Below are 20,573 nucleotides of genomic sequence, written 5' to 3'. Positions count from 1 at the left end.
AATTTAAACATGTTTGAGTAACACTTTATTATTAGTCGGTCTACATCTCCAAAGCACAAAATATTCTGTTCCACCTTGTTATGTCATATAGAGGTCATTTTCAGCTCTTTTTATCTGTAGCTCAGTAGAAATTGACAGTTCCAGGCCTGAAATGATCCAAATGATTCTAGTGAAGGTGTGTGGAAATCAAAAACACAGCGGAGCACTTCCTGTATCACCACATGACATCACAAGGTGGAACAGATTGTTTTCTGGCCTAGTGGTCAGTTTGTTTAGATGTTTTGCTGTTGTCTTGTTTGATGCTTTAAACCAGGTAACACACTAGACACAAATCCTTTTCCTTGTTGAATCTAAGGGCATGTAAAGAACACAGGCGCCCGCGAGCAGAGTCCATTGTAATGCTAAACACAACAGGGTCTGTGACCACCAGGCTAAAGTCATCACAGCCAGTTACTTCAGCCTCAAGATATTTGTACTACTACTGTGTACTACTACTGCACTGTGCTGGAGGGTACACAAATCAAAACAAATAGTAGTAACCTCTGATCTCGCCATGAGAAAACTGCACAAATACAACATCAAGCATCAGTCTAAATAACTTGGTTCTGTTGAGTTACAAGTGTTTTTATTTCTTCAAAACATACATTCTTACTGTGACCAGGCTCGCCTCTCCACAGATCTAACCTGTAACCTTACCTGGTAGTGTTACAGGTTACAGTTGTTACATCAAATACTGTGGAACATTCCAGATAAAGCACTAACATCTCCAAGAAAGTATTATTCATTCACCTCAATGAGTTCAAGTGCTTTTTACAAGTCTCTCTGATGGTAACACTAACAACAACTAGCATGCTAATCGAAAGAGAGACTTTATTAAACACTTTATAATTTGACGCAGACAGTACGCAGTTAACTTATTTTGACCTTAAGAGCTCCTTATGTAATACAGTGTTCCCTCGTTTATGGCAGGGGTTACGTTGTAAATATAACCTGCAATAGGGGAAATCCACAAAGTAGTCAGCTTTATTTTATGCAATCATTATATATGTTTTGCAGCTGTAAAACCTCTCACCAGACACTTTATACACTTTTCTCAGACAGATATTAACCTTTTCTCACATTTCTCTCTTTTAAACACTCTCAAAGTGCAAAACTTTATATTATATCCCTCTTGCTCGATGATCACTTTAATTGAGTTGTTCACGTGCCTCCGCTCCAGCGGTATCTGGATTCATGGGACAAAATCTGGTACAGGGCCTTTTCAGATTTACACAAAATAGCTAAATTAATCTGAACTAGTCTAAATGTTTAAGATGGTATCAATTAAAGTTTGTTGTATTTTTCTTCCAAAGGTCACTCTATTAACGTGAACATTGTAAAAGTTATCAGGGAAATATTGAATGTGATTATCTAAATGGGTCTTTTTTATAGGCAGATTTTATATGGGAACTGTTGGAGTGATTCAGATGAAGGACTCTGCAATGACGAGCCTCTGCACAGTCAGACATTTCAAACAGTGGCTCTGCCCATTGTCTGTGAGGAGAAGTGAGTACAGTCTAATGCAGAGAGTTCAGCTGAGGTAAGGAGACATTAATACAATTAGGATTCAGCTCAGTTTCATTCACTTTTACTGTTACACAGTTTGAGAGAAGAAGCCAGAGACAAACATGATGTCGTCCCTGAAGCGGTCAGCTGTAAAAGAACCAGCTCAAAAGGTCAAAGAAATCCGCTTGAACTCAAAGGATAAAACAATAGTAGGCCATTTTTTGTTTACTTAAATGTGCACTATGTAACTTTTCAAATGCAAAGCAGTGACATCTCCATGGAGATGACTAGGTGGCATATGGCTCACATCAGATTGATATGTGTGTCACTCTGAATTGAGTTCTACACATTATCAGTCTGAAACTGCTCTCACTGAAAGACTTTGGGAAAATGTGATTATTTGAGTCTGATTGGTCGAAGCGTCACAACGGCAGAACAACAAATCAAACTTTAGTTCCATTTAGCTGAGAGTAAAGCTCAGACATCTTCCCTGTCCACTAGGGATGGGACAATAAACAGTAATATTATTTATTGTGATAAAAAGAGTTGACAATAATCATTTGTGGAAGATTTTATATAATCAAATTATCCCCAATAAAGACAATAGCCATTACATCACCAGAATGTGCAGAAAAAAAATTACTTATCCACGGGGGAGTCAACAGGGGTGGAGCAAAGGGGTCTGTTGTTCGGGGCCCCAAGGTCTTAGGGAGCGCAGAATTGGACCCTCTTCCTATTAATTAGTATTACAGGGAGGCCACATGAGGCTTATTGCGCAGGCCTCTGAATTTCAGCTGACGGCCCTGCTTATCCATAATATTCTCTGTTAAACTTATAATTATTCATATCCATAACGACTTTAATCATTATCATGATATAAATCATGAATTGTGAATATTTTGGCCATGATAATCGTCACACAAAATTTAAATATCTTTCCATGCTTACTGTCCACACACGCACACAGCTCTGACCTCTGCATGTTTTTCACAAATGAAATTGTCCTGACGCTACAGCAGGGTGAAGTTTATCTGTCGGCATCTCCATGTTTGCTTTGGTTCGCTTGGGCCCTTCACCTTTGGCTCTGTGATTGGTTTGCTTGTTGCTGGGCTGCTTGTTTTCTCGTGAATTTGTGAACTAAAAAATATCGTGAGAATCCATCTGTCTGAGCAAAGGTAGGTGGCGTACCTCTCACCAGAAAAGTTACGTAATGGACCTGTGACAAAGTGGGCCTTTGTCCCTTTTAATATCACCTTACATTTTGTTTATTCAAACATTTGTTCGTTTCAAGTAATGTGTCAATATCCAACTAATCATAACTATCGCAGGTTTGTTTTTAGTCTTTCAGTTAGTCTACCTTTAATTTAAACACCACAGACACCTGGTACTTAAAAGATATTTTATTTGGTTATATTTGGTCAATTCAGTTTAATACTTACCTGACTCTCTACATGGTCCAGACAAAGATGGCGGCCATTTTTAAAGGCTTAGGAGTGGCCTTGGACTGGACCATGTATAGGGGAGAACTGGGTTAAGTTCTTTTTCTTTTTTGTTTCATTGTCTTTTTGTATTTTGTAATGTTTAAGTGTTTATAGTTTTATTTTAAATACTTTTTGAGTTAAAGGGATTTAGACCATAAGAAGTAAAGCAGTGTAGTATTAGATCCTGCTAAAGTTGTACCTAACGTACCTGAGAAGTAAATGGTGTTTACCTGGGGGAGGTGCTTCTGGATTGAAAGGGTATAAAAGCAAGGCAAGCCAGTCTTTTGGGGAGACCCTCAGTGTAGCCGGGTATATGTGGGTTTTTTCTACAATTTCTTAGTTTTTGTTGCTTTTTGCTTATGTTGAGCAGAGTTATTTTTTGTAAATATGTATTATTTTTTTCCATATATTACCACCGTGAGCTGTAATACATTTTATTAATTGGGAATTTTTCTGAGTCTGCCTCCACATCGGGCCAGCTTCCTCGCAGGACCTTTAAGTCTAGATCTATTGGTTGTTCATGAGTGAACACAATCGAATAAACCAGTTGGATTACACATGGCAGCTTTAAACTAACCGTCGCTTTTGATTTGTGTTGTAGCATTCACTTGATTAGATCAACTAATTAAATTGTAAATATGTATTTTATTTTTCTGTAAAATGGTAAAAAGTAGCCTTTATTTAATTTAATGTATTTATTTTGTTTTATATTTTTATTTTACTATATGCAATAGTTTTTGCCCATTTTGTCAGAATCCCTGTCGTCTCCTCAGTTGGCCGTCTGGCTCTGCTCTGCTCCTACAGCCGTTGTATTGACAGACCTGCTTTTCCCTCCTCTGAATCCCACACAAATCTGAGGGATTATGGAGCATGGCACAAATGTAATTGAAAACTGGAAGCTCGTGTTTTGGCCGGATCCGTTTCGGCCAAATCTGGCCTAAACTACAGTAAATAATGCATGTGTAATCTGTGCTGTTTGCAATGCCACTGGAGTTACGGGCATGTACGCAGATGAGCAGGGATTACACTGGCATTTTTATCCTTAATCCCCCTTCAAATCATTTTATCTCAATAAATATTTGTGCTTTTCAAGGGCTAGGATTCAAAAGGGTGAGACATGTTTTAGTGAAATTGAGTAAAAATGAAGGCTTATGATGATGCCCTTTCACTTGTAAAATACAAATATACAGCATTAAAACAAAAGGGTCCTGTCTCCAATCCTTTTAATTTCCACAATTGTTATCAAATCAATAACATCTGCAGCTTTTTACCATCTAAAAGCATGTCAAAAAAGGTATACTGCCAAAACAAGACTTGGAGAGACATTTGTCTCCAGTAGGTTAGAAGACTGTAATGTCCTGCTCACTGGCCTCTCCAAGAGCCTTAAGACAGAACAGTACATCCAGAACACTGCAGGGTCCTGGCTAGAACCAAGAAGTACTTCACACATGCGTCCTGTGCTCAGGTCTCTGGCTCCTGTGGCTCAGAGAATAGACTGAAGAATAGACTGAAGCAGCTCTGCTTGTGAACAAGTCTCTCCATGAACCAGCACCAAAGTACATCTCCCACATGTCAGAGCAGTGCTTCTCAATTATGATGCCCCCCTATGAAGAACTATAATAGTACAATTTGACAAAACAAAAAACAAAAACAAGAAAGCAATATAGATCAACTTACAACAAAAACTACTTTAATAACATTGGTTTTTTTTTATTTATAAAATGTAAAATGCATAAATTTCCTTGAAATTCATATATATATATATATAATCCTTATTTGAACTATACACATTTTTCAACAACTGATTGAACCATTTGATACTGAAAAAATAAAATAAAATGAAATTTAATTAAATATCAAATAAAATATATATAATTAAATAAACATCAAATGAATACATTAAAATGTAATAAGTATCAAAATAATACATTAAAATTAAATAAATATCACATTAAAACCAATCAATAAATAATAATACATTAATTGATCAGCAACATTAACAAGACAAAAATGAAGCAAACAGTTTGTCCCGTATTTTTTTTTTTTTTCTTTATCAAAATGAAGAAGTCAGGATTAATGGTGCAATGAACACGTTTTGAAGGGCACAGCTTTTCGTACCGGGGTTTGAAGCATGATACTGCAACTCTCAGCTGAAAAAACAATGTTGAATTAACCTGTGATGTAAAATCTTTCAGAACTCATACATTTTTACAGTTTAACACCTGAGAATTCTTGGAGATTTTAAAGTAATGATAGATAAGATAGATAAGATAAGATAAATAAGTTTAAAGCCATACTGCGTAATATTCCAGGCAATGCATTGCGTATAGATAAAACCAGTAATGCTGCATGGTGAAGGGTCGACCACCGTTTTCCCACCAAGAAGATGTTAATACTGCCCTACAATGTTCCATAGTATGGCATTACTCTAATCTATATCCACAGAGACACACAGATAACATTACCAGGCCAAGTTACAGGTCAGATCTGTGACAACTCAGCTAACAGTGAGAATGCATGTTTTTCAAGGTATTTTTGATTGATAAACACATGGAATTGAACAAATGCAATGCAAGTTTTGCCAAACTGCAGAACATTCCAGGCAAATCATAACATATTCATACATAAAACCAGAAAAGTTGCATGGTGAAGGGCCTGCTGCATAGACACAAAGACAGATAGTGTTACCAGGCAAAGTTACAGGTCAGATCTGCGGAGAGGCGACCTCGCTCACAGTAAGAATGGATGCTTTTTAAGGTATTGTAGTGTTCTGGTGTAAGGAAACACGCCAAATTTCTTCTGGTTGTGTATTTTCTGAACACAAAGGCTACTGTAGGCCGTAACCCACAGCAAAACAAGAGCAAAACAACAGCAGCCTCAACTCACTAGACCCAGTCTCCAAAAAAAGACCATTAACGGACCAATAGACCCTTTACATCAACTCATCGGCATAGCCACCAAGTGTCACATACAAAAACATTTACATTAACAACAAGGATCTGTCCACCAGGCTAAAGTCATGACAGCCAGTTACTTCAGCCTCCAGATATTTGTACTACTACTACTGCATTGTGTTGGAGGGTATACAAATCAATTGAAAAAGTAGTAATCTCTGATCTCGCCATGAGAAAACTGCACAAATAGAACATCAAGCATCAGTCTAAATTACTTGGTTCTGTTCAATCGCAAGTGTTTTACAGGCTTGCCTCTCCACAGGTCTGACCTGTAACCTTGCCTGGTAATATTACCTGGTTGTTTCCATAGCTATAGTTTAATGACATACCTTATTTTACCATGGATCACTCCTGGATGAAAGTGTAGCTACATCAAATACTGTGGAACATTCAACATAAAAACATACAGTTACAAAAACAACAAAAGGTATCAAATCTGACCTAAACACAAAATATCACATCATTACAATACTTGTGTCATGTGTATTGATAATAAAGAAAAAAACAAATCACATAAATGAGAGGGGTTGGACTCTCCATTTCTCTGGCATTGCCCGCGGGGAGCGGCGGCGAGCTGGTGTGGGCTTGCTCATTGCCCCACAGCTCAGCCGCTGCGTGTTGGGGTTCACTCCGGTGAATGAGAGGGTCGCGTCCCTGCGCCTTCGGGTCTGGGACAGGTCTCTCACTGTTGTGTCGGCCTACGGGCCAAGCAGCAGTGCGGAGTACTCGGCCTTCTTGGAGTCCCTGGGAGGGGTACTAGACAGTGCACCAACCGGGGACTCCGTTGTTCTCCTGGGGGACTTCAACACCCATGTGGGTAACGACAGTGACACTTGGAGGGGCGTGATTGGGAGGAACGGCCTCCCCGATCTGAACCCGAGCGGTGTTTTGTTATTGGACTTCTGTGCTAGTCACAGTTTGTCCATAACAAACACCATGTTCGAGCACAAGGGTGTCCATCGGTGCACGTGGCACCAGGACACTCTAGGTCGGAGGTCGATGATCGACTTTGTTGTCGTGTCATCTGACCTCCGACCACGTGTCTTGGACACTCGGGTGAAGAGAGGGGCTGAGCTGTCAACTGATCACCACCTGGTGGTGAGTTGGATCCGCTGGCGGAGGAGGAAGCCGGACAGACCTGGCAGGCCCAAGCGCATTGTGAGGGTCTGCTGGGAACGTCTGGCGGAGCCCTCTGTCAGGGGGGTCTTCAACTCCCACCTCCGGGAGAGCTTCTCCCTGATCCCGGGGGAGGTTGGAGACATGGACTCTGAGTGGGCCATGTTCTCCACCTCTATTGTCGATGAGGCTGCTCGTAGCTGTGGTCGTAAGGTCTGTGGTGCTTGTCGCGGCGGCAATCCCCGAACCCAGTGGTGGACACCGGAAGTAAGGGATGCCATCAAGCTGAAGAAGGAGTCCTATCGAGCCTCGTTGGCTCGTGGGACTCCTGAGGCAGCTGATGAGTACCGGTGGGCCAAGCCTGCCACGGCTCGGGCAGTCACAGAGGCAAAAACTCGGGGTTGGGAGGAGTTCGGGGAGGCCATGGAGGAGGACTATCGGACGGCCTCAAAGAGATTCTGGCAAACCGTCCGATGCCTCAGGAGGGGGAAGCAGTGCTTCACCAACACTGTTTACAGTGCGGGTGGAGAGCTGCTGACCTCGACTGGGGATGTTGTCGGGTGGTGGAAGGAATACTTTGTGGATCTCCTCAATCCCCCCGTCATGTCTTCCAAGGAGGAAGCAGAGACTGGGGACCCGGAGGCGGACTCGTCCATCACCCTGGCTGAAGTCACCGAGGTGGTTAGCAAGCTCCTCGGTGGCAAAGCTCCGGGGGTGAACGAGATCCGTCCCGAGTACCTCAAGTCTCTGGATGTTGTGGGGCTGTCTTGGCTGACATGTCTCTGCAACATCGCGTGGCGGTCGGGGACAGTGCCTGTGGAATGGCAGACCGGGGTGGTGGTCCCTCTGTATAAGAAGGGGGACCGGAGGGTGTGTTCCAATTACAGGGGAATCACACTCCTCAGCCTTCCCGGTAAGGTCTATTCTAGGGTACTGGAGAGGAGAATCCGACCGATAGTCGAACCTCAGATTCAGGAGGAGCAGTGTGGTTTTCGTCCTGGTTGTGGAACGCTGGATCAGCTCTATACTCTCCATCGGGTCCTCGAGGGCTCATGGGAGTATGCCCAACCAGTCCATAAGTGTTTTGTGGATCTGGAGAAGGCATTCGACCGTGTCCCTCGTGGTGTCCTTTGGGGGGTGCTCTGGGAGTATGGGGTCCGGGGCCCTTTGCTAAGGGCTGTCCGGTCCCTGTATGACCGGAGCAGGAGCTGTGTTCACATTGCCGGCAGTAAGTCAGACCTGTTCCTGGTGCATGTTGGAATCCGCCAGGGCTGCTGTTTGTCACCGCTTCTGTTCATTATATTTATGGACAGAATTTCTAGGCGCAGCCAGGGGCCGGGGGGGGGGGGGGTCTGGTTTGGGAACCACAGGATTTCATCTCTGCTGTTTGCAGATGATGTTGTCCTGATGGCTTCTTCGAGCCAAGACCTGCAACAGGCACTGGGGCGGTTTGCAGCCGAGTGTGAAGCAGCTTGGATGAGAATCAGCTCCTCCAAATCCGAGGCCATGGTTCTCGACCGGAAAAAGGTGGTTTGCTCTCTCCGGGTGGTGAGTCTCTGCCCCAAGTGGAGGAGTTCAAGTATCTCGGGGTCTTGTTCACGAGTGAGGGAAGGATGGAGCGGGAGATTGACAGGCGGATCGGTGCAGCGTCTGCAGTGATGCAGTCGCTGTATCGGTCCGTTGTGGTGAAGAAGGAGCTGAGCCCAAAGGCGAAGCTCTCAATTTACCGGTCAATCTACGTTCCTACCCTCACCTATGGTCATGAGCTCTGGGTAATGACCGAAAGGACAAGGTCGCAGATACAAGCGGCTGAAATGGGCTTCCTCCGCAGAGTGGCCGGGCGCACCCTTAGGGATAGGGTGAGGAGCTCGGTCACACGGGAGGAGCTCGGAGTAGAGCCGCTGCTCCTACACGTTGAGAGGAACCAGTTGAGGTGGCTCGGGCATCTGCTCAGGATGCCTCCTGGACGCCTCCCTAGGGAGGTGTTCTGGGCATGTCCCACCGGGAGGAGGCCCCGGGGAAGACCCAGGACACGCTGGAGGGACTATGTCTCTCGGCTGGCCTGGGAACGCCTTGGGGTCCCACCGGAGGAGCTGGAGGACGTGTCCGGGGTGAGGGAAGTCTGGGAGTCCCTGCTTAGACTGCTGCCCCCGCGACCTGGCCCCGGATAAGCGGAAGAAAACGGATGGATGGATGGACATAAATGCTGTACCCCTGAAGATGGGGTGTGTTGCATCCCTGAAAATAAAGGAATAAATCTCTCCTCACGCAGGGATTTAATGCAATGAATGAACAGTGTTTTGCATTGGTACATTAGCTTGTGTGGCCACAAGATGGCATAGCACCAGTTCACAACACAATTAACAAATTTCCAAAAACTTCCAAAATGTAGATATAAACATTTCTCTACTTTCAGTTCAGCAGACAACAACAACAAACTATCTCAACAGTGTACAGATCACAAGCACACAACATTTGGTAACCTTTACCTGAAAATAGAGGAATAAATAACAAGAGTGATTTGCAGTTGTTCCTCCTCATGCTGGGATTTAATGCAGCGAGGAGGAACGGCGCAAAATCCCCCAAGTGGTGGGTGAAGGCATTACCAATCACTCAAAAAATATCCCAGGCTTAGTAGCTGATTACAGATCATATGATTTCAATCCCCTTGAGTGAAATAGGAATAATACAGAGAAATACAATACACATTGAATACAATATAATACACATTTTAACAAACTTTTAATGGTATTTATAATGTTTTTTAAGGCTTATGTAAATAACTATTTATTGCAAACCTTTTGCAATTTTTAATTATTTTCTGTTAGCATAAAAGCATATTATGACACGCATTGCTGTGTATAAGAACAGAACATTGTATTAGGGGCATATAGTACCATTTTAGTACCATCACATAAACAGGACAAAGTTTGATCTTTCCTGAACATTTAAGCTTTAACAGCTAATTTAAACCCACATGGAAACAGAAATTATTCATGTTTGGGGTTGAGTTTGGAGTGGATTCAGGTGGAATAAGCAGCACCAGAGGCTTCTGCTGAATGAGACTTATTGGAGGCTGCAGGAAGACCATCCATACATTTTCTTCCGCTTATCCAGAGCCAGGTCGCGGGGGCAGCAGTCTAAGCAGGGACTCCCAGACTTCCCTCACCCTGGACATGTCCTCCAGCTCCTCCGGTGAAACCCCAAGGCGTTCCCAGGCCAGCCGAGAGACATAGTCCCTCCAGCATGGCCTGGTCTTCCTCAGGGCCCCCTCCTCTTGAGGCATGCCCGAAAATCTTGCTGTACGAGTTCTTCACCCTAGCCCTAAAGGTGCGCCCGGCCACCCTACGGAGGAAACCCATTTCGGCCGCTTGTATCCGCGATCTCGTCCTTTCGGTTATTACCCAGAGCTCATCACCATAGGTGAGGGTAGGAACGTAGATTGACCGGTAAATCGAGAGCTTTGCCTTCTGGCTCAGCTCCTTCTTTACCAAAATGGACCAATACAGTGACAACATCACTGCAAACACTGCAACGATCCACCTGTCAATCTCTTGCTCCATCCTTCACTGAATCCGAGGTACAACTATCGGTCAAATTCTCCTCTTTAGTACCCTGGAATAGACCTTACCGGGAAGGCTGAGTAGTGTGATTCCCCTGTAATTGGAACACACCCTCTGATCCCCCTTCTTATACAGAGGGACCACCACCCTGGTCTGCCAGTCCAGTGGCACTGTCCCTGATCGCCACATGATGTTGCAGAGACGTGTCAGCCAAGACAGCCCAACAACATCCAGAGACTTGAGGTACTCGGGACGGATCTCACTCGCCCCCGGAGCCTTGCCACCGAGGAGCTTGCCAACCATCTTGGTGGCTTCAGCCAGGGTGATGGACGAGTCCGCCTCTGGGTCCCCAGTCTCTGCTTCCTCCTCAGAACGTGTGACGGTGGGATTGAGGAGATCCTCAAAGTATTCCTTCCACCGTCTGACAACATCCCCAGTTGAGGTCAGCAGCTCTCCACCCTCACTGTAAACAGTGTTGGTGAAGCACTGCTTCCCCCTCCTGAGGCGTCGGACGGTTTGCCAGAATCTCTTTGAGGCCGTCCGATAGTCGTCCTCCATGGCCTCCCCGAACTCCTCCTAACCCCAAGTTTTTGCCTCTGTGGCCGCACGAGCCTCGGCAGGCTTGGCCCGCCTGTACTCATCAGCTGCCTCAGGAGTCCCACAAGCCAGCAAGACTCAATAGGACTTCTTCTTAAGCCTGACGGCATCCCTTACTTCCTGTGTCCACCACCAGGTTTGGCGGTTGCCGCCACGACAAGCACTGCAGACTGCAGACAAAACACAGCTAGTGTTGAGATCAGGGAGGCTATTCTTCCAAATTACGCCCCTCCAGGTATCACTGTCGTTACCCACATGGGCATTGAAATCCCCCAGGAGAAGAATGGAAGGGTACTCTACTGTTTGGCCCGTAGGCTGACACAACACTGAGAGACCTGTCCCTGACCCAGAGGCGCAGGGACGCGACAATCTCGTTCACCGGGGTGAACTCCAAAACGTGGCGGCTGAGCTGTGGGGCAATGAGCGAGTCCACACCAGCTCACCGCCGCTCCCTACAGGAAGACATTTAATAATAATATTAATAATAATAATAATAATAATAATAATAATAATAATAATAATAAAAACTGAAAGCAGTGATAAAGGCCCTCGCCACCCCTTGCGACCGCGGGGTACACGCCACCGCGGAGAACCAGCCTTTCGTTCCCGCTTACATCGCCCCTCCCCCCAAAATCAGCAACTGAGTAATGGGCTCGACACACGGGGAGCGACTAACGACAGCGTGCAGCGACACTCATTGCAGAGGCTTTAAAATCGAACACACGGGCAGCGACAAACTGCAGCGACTAGCGGCAGCTTGTCACGTCGCACTCTGTTCCAGAGCAGATCGCAAACCTCCTACACGTCTGATTGGCTGTTTATTTGGAGGGAATTTTGAGGTTAATAGCAGTAGATGGGAAAAAGACGCTAAAATGAAATCTCGTAAAGTTTTGCTTCATTTGACTAAAATATTACAATTCGTTGCACTCTACAAAACAAAAACAAAAAAGCGATCCTGGGTCCAGCTTATTTTGCAGCTAATTCTGTTTAATGTAAAAACCTTAAATAAATATTTTTTTTAAATGTTGAATCAGTCTTTAATACATTTGGTTATTAGCCTCCATAAATGTATCTGAATTAACAAATTTGCGCATGTTAACTTACCAGTCATATCCACCCTGGCACCAACGAGTTCCCAGGCAGGTGCTTTTTTTGATATATCTCGGTAGTCTCTTTGAGATATGTCAAAAAAAATTGGGAAATCCGACACCGTGAGTATAATTTTCTCCTCCATGATGTTTCTGAAGTGGACAGTGCATTGGCTCGTCAATCAAACTCTTGCTGATTGGCTGTTGTGCAGGCGACAGCGATAAAAGTAGAACATTTTTCAACTTTCATTAGTCGTGTCGCAGGCCCGTGTGTGCACGTCGACATGCACGAGCACGAGGTTTTCATGTGCACGACTTTCGCTTGTCACGGAGGTGAGAGAGACGAGCGATTTTCGCAGTGTCGTACAGGTACCATTGAAAATAAATGGAGAGCAAGCGACGTCGCTCCCCGTGTGTCGAACCCATAATACTACTCCATTCATTCCAATGAGATCATTTATGACATTGTCACGCCTGCACGGTTGAAAATAGAGGTATGTCTTCATTGGCTTTTTTGTTCAGTATGATGAGAGGAATATGTGTACCAAATTTCAATGGTCTATGACACAGTAATTATTTTTCATCCTAGTTAACCAAAACCCATGTATTTCAATGAGAAAAGTCAGACGTTGCCATGGCAACACCTTTGAAAATAGAGGTATGGTGTCATTGACTTTTTTGTTCAGTATAGGATTAGGGATGTCCATGCTAAATTTCAAATGTTTGTGACAATTATTCTTTTTTTGCGTACCATTTAAAAATTCAAGGGGGCGCTGTGGAGCAATGTAATATTTGACATATGTAAATTGCATATTTATGCTCTCAAAATAAGATTTTGAACAAAACTTATATTAATGCCGGAAAATAGGACACTGCATGTTTGAGTTACGGGCAATTTAAAACTTAAAAAAAAAGTATTTTTTTTTTGCAGGCTGGCCTGGCCATTTTGTGACTTAAAAAAATTCAGGAGAGTAGACTATAATCCCACATGGGTCTAGTTCATTTTTAACCATTTTGCAAGTTTCTTGAATGAAAATCCATGGCTTAAAAAATCCAAATGTGAGAGTTAAAATTTTGAAAAAATGGGGTTCCGCCCACAATGGCCAACTTCCTGTAGGGTTTAGAGTGGGGTCATAATATAATTTTTTACTTGTCTTGACATGTTCTATGTTTGTACCAAATTTCATTTGTCTACGATGAAAAAGGTCTCTCATTGCCGCAATGCATTTTGATTTTTGAGGTGGCGCTATTGAGTCATTTTGATACGTTAATTTTTTTTTGCGCATGAAAATACAACATTTTTTGCCAGTCTTGAATTTTAGGCCATAGTTTGATGAGTGTAGAGCATCTATTTAGTCTACAACAAAGTCCAGTACTCTGAACCCCATTAATTCCAATGACACATTTTTTATGTTACCACGGTAACATGGTTGCAAATAGAGGTATGTTCTCATTGGCTTTTTGGTTCAGTTTGCCAAGCCAAATGTCCATGCCGAATTTCAAATGTTTATGTCAAAGTAATTTTTTTGGTCCAATTCAAAAGTTCAAGGGGGCGCTGTGGAGCAAAAAAAAAATCTGACATATGTAAATTGTATATCATTTCATGCAGATCAAGATTTTAAACAAAATGCATATTAATGCTGGGAAATAGGACACTGCATGTGTGAGTTATGCGCACTTTAACACTTCAAAATATAGTTTTTTTTCTTTGATTGGTGGCCACACCCACATTTTATGATGTAGAAAAATCCAAGACAGTTCGCTATATTCTCACATGGGTCTAGTTCATTTTGACCAATTTGCAAGTTTCTTAAAAGAAAATCCATGGCACAAAAAATCCAAATGTGAGAGGTAAAATTTTGAAAAAATGGGGTTCCGCCCACAATGGCCAACTTCCTGTAGGGTTTAGGGTGGGGTCATAATATATTTTTTTACTTGTCTTGACATGTTCTATGTTTGTACCGAATTTCATTTGTCTACGATGAAAAAGGTCTCTCATTGACGTAATGTATTTCAAATTTTGAGGTGGCGCTATTGAGTCATTTTGAAACATTAATTTTTTTGAACATCAAAATAATAAATTTTTCACCAACCTTGAGTTTTGAGTCCAATAAAATTGAGTTTCGTTAACGTTCAGGGGGTCAAAAATGACTTCAATCCGACAAGAATAATAATAATAATAATGGAAACACATTTTCCACCCATTATTTTTCTCCTAAAGCAGTTACAGTCATGTGACTTTCTCACATTGTGCCCCATCACAAATAAGGCTCCTGTGAATTTTTTCACAAGTCCACGACAAATCGTATGTCTTCTACGAATTTTTGAAAATGAAATTTGAAGAGGGCGCTAGAGAGCCATTTTGTGAGAGAGTGCCTTGATTTGCATATCATTGTGTTCAGCTCACAAATGTGCATAAATGCTGTATTAGCGTTTTCCCAGCAAAAAATGTGTGAAAGAGAAATATTTTTTTGAAATATTCAAAAATTTGCGATTTTGTTGAAAATTCACCATGACCACACCCAAAGTCATATTCAAAATGTAATTGATAATCTTTAATCACACATGGGTTTAGTGGGATTTTGCCAAATTTGAAGTGTGTGTGATGAAAACTGTGCGAGGTGATATCTTGAATGTGAGGGTGTGCACTTTTGTCATTCCCGGGTTTGATCCAATATGGCCGACTTCCTGTATATTTTAGGGCAGGGCCATAATATCCTTTTTGTCATGTCCCGACATGTTCTATTTTTTGATGTGAGTTTCAGATTTTTACGTTGACTTTTTTCCGAGTCGGCCTCCCATTGGCCCCATGAAAATCAAAGTTTGAGGTGGCGCTACCGAGTCGTCTTTCGTTATTTGTTCTCGGGGTCTTTTGTGACAGTTAGAGCTCATGGAGTTTTAATTTTTGACACCACTCACTGGCATGTCGGGGCGTGTTTACTACTTAATTTTTGCCATTTTCCATGCTCCGGACACGGTTTTAATGAGTCCCTCGCCGGGACGTCATCCCAGGCTCAAGCCTAATAACAATAATAATAATAATAATAATAATATAAACAAGAAGAAGAAGAATACATTTTATTCATTTTGATGTCTGTGTAATCCCTCAGTCGTCCAGGTCTGATTCATAGCAAAAGACAAAGTTTAAATCTGTCAACTGGACAGATCATTGTAGGAGTGAAGACGTTTGGCTGCTCATGCTTCTTCAGAAGCAGCTTGGATTTAAACTTCGTCTTTTGCTTTTTATTCATATTGCACTTTACGTTCAAGGAGTGTGTTGAGAGCCTGATGGTGTAATCTGTATTTTATGTTGTCTTAATTTGAAGGTTAATGCGCTGCTGTGATCTCATGTGCGAACACTTTTACCCAAACCTTTACGGTCGAAAAAGAGCATATTTTTAAAATGATCATTGTGTTATCAAAATTGGTTCAAAATTTGAAGCCTAACATCAAAATCAAGTTTGAAATTTTTGTTTCAAGTTTGAAATGTTTGTTTCTAGAAACAAAAATTTCAAACATGGTCCAGTCATTCTGGTCCAACCCCACCCCATTCTGGTCCAACCCCACGATACGACATGGCCATGTCCAAATGTCCACATTATTCCCTCCTCAGGGCACTATTTAGGGCTTGCACCACACTTGGTAAAAAGGTATTGTGCTCAAAGTTTCCCACAATGCACCTTGAGTCGTAAAAACAACAGCGCTGCAAGAGGTGATTAACTGGACACAACACAACTGAATGAAGCAGATAGAAGCCCTGGTTTATCTCACTGTTGATCCTGGTTATGACTAAAACACTTAAAATGTTGCTAACTTTAGCCACTTACCTTAGCTTGAACTGTTTAAAGAGAAATCATTTCCACATCTCAGACAAAAAAAATCCAGTTGGTTTACGTCAGATTCAGTTTGACAAAAACATGTATGATTATTATTGTCCATAAAGATTTGTGACAGTCAAATCTGATCTTTATTTATGGCAGAAATCAAGTTTTATCAGAGTTTAGATTTTAGACTTTTTTCACCCAGACCCAGAGTCACATGACCTGAGTGTAGTGAGCTGTGAGTCTAAATTTCTCTGTGAATGAGGCTCTGTAGAGTTTGATGAAGAGTGTGGAGCTATGGACGGAATGAGGGGTCAGGGGTTGGGGGAGATATTCATACACTGTCTTTATTTCCAAACTTAGTTAAAAACTTACCTAAAAACATTTTAAACTCGTATTGCAGCTAATCTACCGTTACCCTAATACCACTTGAACTTTTGAGATTCTCTTTGTGTGTCCGGTCTTTGGCTCTCTCGTTCTTTTCTAAGCGTGTGGAGGGGCAGACACAGAACGCTCTTAATAATAGATGAGTCTATTTGGGACAGTGCCCAGACTTGACCGCAGGCAGCAGCTCGTAATATTTCAACAACAACAAAGTGGCGAATCTGGACCAGGCTGTGTCCAGGGCTCACACATGGAAGCTAATGATGCTAGCAATCAGCGGGGACACCAGTGCTAGCTAGCCTCACGCCAAAGAAACAAGCAAAAGCTGCAGGAAAATGACCCTTGTTCAAAAGATGTCACTGAATACAACAGCGGTGCTGAGGTTTTTCTTGTGTTTTAGGTTGTGTTAAAGGTGCATTGTGTAACTTTTCTTTTTGTCTCCATGGAAATGCTATTGCTTTGGTTGGAATGTTCCACAATATAAGATAAGATAAGATAAGATATGCCTTTATTAGTCCCACTGTGGGGAAATTCCAGTATTGCACCGCACAGTTAAAGAACAGAAGGAAAATGGTACATGCAATAAAATAAGATAATAGATAAATATCTTAAAATAATTTAAAAAATAGACTTAAAAATAAACTAAAAATAGACTCTAATATAACATAAGATGTTAAACATAGCTATCTCCATGGAGACCTTCACTTCAGGCCAAGTTACAAGTCAAATCTGTTAAGTGTCAATAGCAAGAATGGTAATTTTTAAGGCATTTTTGGCAATGAAACACTTTTGAATATAATTCCAGTCAAAGCCATTGCATCTCCATAGAGACCAGCGGATGGCAGACCCTCCACCAGAAAAGTTACATTGTTACATTTAGATTCTTGGACAAAGTTTGCATGTTCTCCTTATGAGTAGTGTCCTATCAACTTGTTTTGGGCAAGGCAAGGCAAGTTTATTTGTAAAGCATAATTTGTACACAAGGTAATTCAAAGAGCTAACAATACAATAAATCAAAACATAAATAATCACAAATAATCATCATAACATTAACATTAAAGGAGAAAAGTGTAGAATAAAACCCTTTTAGTCATGCACAGCTAAACAGAACTGTTTTGAGCCTGGATTTAAACATTGTCAAAGTAGAGGACTGTCTCACATCTTCAGGACGACTGTTCCAGGTTTTGGCTGAATAAAACTGAAATGCCGATTCCCCATGTTTAGTCCTGACTCTGGGCACCAGCAGGAGGCCTGTCCCTGAACTCCTCAGAGTGTGACATGGTTCATGTGGCTCTAACATGTGGGAGATGTAATTTGGTGCTGGTCCATGGAGAGACTTGTTCACACAGAGCTGCTTTAAAGTCTATTCTCTGGGCCACAGGAGCCAGAGACCTGAGCACAGGACGCATGTGCTCGTACTTCCTGGTTCTAGTCAGGACCTGAGCTGCAGTGTTCTGGATGTACTGCAGCTGTGTTAAGGCTCGTTTAGAGAGGCCAGTGAGCAGGACGTTACAGTAGTCTAACTTACTAGAGACAAATACATGGATAAGTCTCTCCAAGCCTGGTTTTGACATTATACCTTTGATTTTTGCTATGTTTTTTAGATGACAAAAAGCTGCACATATTTAGGTCAAATGAAATTATCTGAGCATGTTTTACATTCAGGCAAAGTTGTGAATTTTGACATCTGTGATAGACCAGGTCCTACTTGTTCTTAGAAATATGCCACTAAATCAATTCATGAACTAAATTTCCCACATCTGTTTTGAGTTAACTACATTTGCACATATTGCACAAATTGCTAATTGTGATTTCTCTGCAATTGGATTTTTTACTTGTTTTAAAATGAAAGTTCAATTTACATTTTTAACCAATCCTGGAGCCTCAAACATTTCAGAAAAGACATCTCTGAACAGCTTAACGAGCAAAATTCAAATTCATTTCAGAAGATGTTTGTAGAGGTCTGAACTACAGGGTTGGCAGATTCTGTGCCATTATTATTAGACCTCACAGACACACAGGGACATTTACCATATTTTCCGGAGTACAAATCGCACCCGCCAAAAAATGCATAATAAGGAAGAAAAAAACACATATTTCACATATAAGTCATGTCTGAGTACGAAATAAAGTGTGACTTCTAGTCTGGAAAATACAGTCTCTATTTTTAATAGACATTATATGACCTAAATACTCATTTGAGCAAGTATCGATACTAAAAAGTCACATTCTCAGGACAGAAATGAACCTTTCCTGAATATGTTTATAATGATGTCTCTCTGTATCTTTCACAAGTATAAGACACATAGACTAGTACACACCGAGGGATTACACACATATAACACACGGGAACAGAAAACAAAGTAGTATCATTTAATGTGGAAAATCACATTCTATTGTTTTTATTTTCACTGTGATATCGGAATTGATATTTAGTCTATTCATTAGTATCTATATTGAGTAAAAACCGCATGCATAGATTGTTTGGAATAAGTCTTGTTGTTTGTCATCGTTGTCGCTCTCTCCCAAATCTCTTTCTGAAGTAAAATCGCAGAATCTTCCTTTAATGATTCCCTGCAGCCTCCTTTGTAATGCACTCTCAATGCATCTGAACCAGACTGCTGCTAATGAGGCTAATAAAGCGCTAGCTACAGGGCGCACCGACCGGACTCGTGGCCTACTTCACAGCCACAAGAACGCTGCCCCCTATGGGAACAAATGACCCGCGCGTTGTTTACCTGCTCACCCTTTTTAAATATTGGGCCTTAATTATCCGAGCTGCTATTTCCACTGTTAATTTGCCCGCTGACACCCTTTTCTTTTATGGTCTGTGTTTATACCAGGAGACAGTTCTAATGAGAGGGGGAGGTTAGCACAAGATCTGATGTATTGTTTTTCATTTGTACAATTAAAAACATATTAGAGGATTATGCATGGGTCTGGTTTTGGTGCTAAAATGTCCTCTAGGCATCTTTATAAAGGTAAATCCCTGGTTTAAAATGGTGGCATCATCTTTATGTTGACTCGGCTGCTAATGTCTTCTAAGTTGCTCCGACTGTAACATATAGAAGGTTTAAAGTGGGTCCCAGAAGATGAGTTACTGACTGATATAAGGGGTTAAGATGAGTCTACTATTAAATGTTTCTAGTACCATACATTCATCTCTCTGTATATGTGGCCATACCAGCTTATCAAAGCCTGATCTTGTCAGATCTAGAGAGCTAAGCAAGGCCTTTTGAGTACTTGGATGAGAAACCACAGTGGGCTGCTAGTAGAAAAACTGTTGTTGTGTCCTTAGGCAAAAGACCACACCCACATTTTTTAGTAAGAAAATGTTGTTGGCGGTCCGACCAGGGCAGCTGTGGCTACAATAGAAGCTTACCGCCATTGAGTGCATACTGTGTTTTCACATTTCCATATTTATGTTGTCTTGCATAATTTAGTAGTGACTCCAGAGACAAAAACTGATTAACAGTGCAGTCAGACAGTGTACATTATAGTTGTGTCCTTGGGCAAAACACTTGACCCTCTGTGCTTGGGTATTATTGTGTTTGAGTGACTGGGATTGGCATTGGTCAGAAAGGCCATTGGCTCGGATTCACTGCCAAGTTGGCCCCTTTTAACCTGGGGAATCAGAACAATGAAATACAAGCTAATCTGCAGCCAACCGAGTACACGTCCAAACACGTGTATTATTTCCCTGCTTGTTTCCAGAGCAGTTGAATGCCTCTCCTGCTTCGGGGTTCAGTGGGTTCATGGAATATGGCCAAGTCCTGCAGGTATTTAAGATTTTCTATTCAAATTGGACGAACCAGAGATGTGTTTTCCCGGTGTTAATGTGATTGTATTAACATGATACAGTCTAAACCTGTAGTTCTCTAAATTTGGTTGTGGGAATGAAATATAAATATGGGAGTGGCACCATAGATTGTATAAAAAAGTGAACTAAGTGAGTATGACGTCACCCATAGAGTTCAGCTCCAATGAAATGAAGCTCATTGAGGCTAGCAGTTATAGGGGTCAA

The sequence above is a fragment of the Periophthalmus magnuspinnatus genome, chromosome 20 (genome assembly GCF_009829125.3).
Source record: "Periophthalmus magnuspinnatus isolate fPerMag1 chromosome 20, fPerMag1.2.pri, whole genome shotgun sequence".
In the NCBI taxonomy this organism is placed as follows: Eukaryota; Metazoa; Chordata; class Actinopteri; order Gobiiformes; family Gobiidae; genus Periophthalmus; species Periophthalmus magnuspinnatus.
This window is presented reverse-complemented; position numbering follows the sequence as displayed.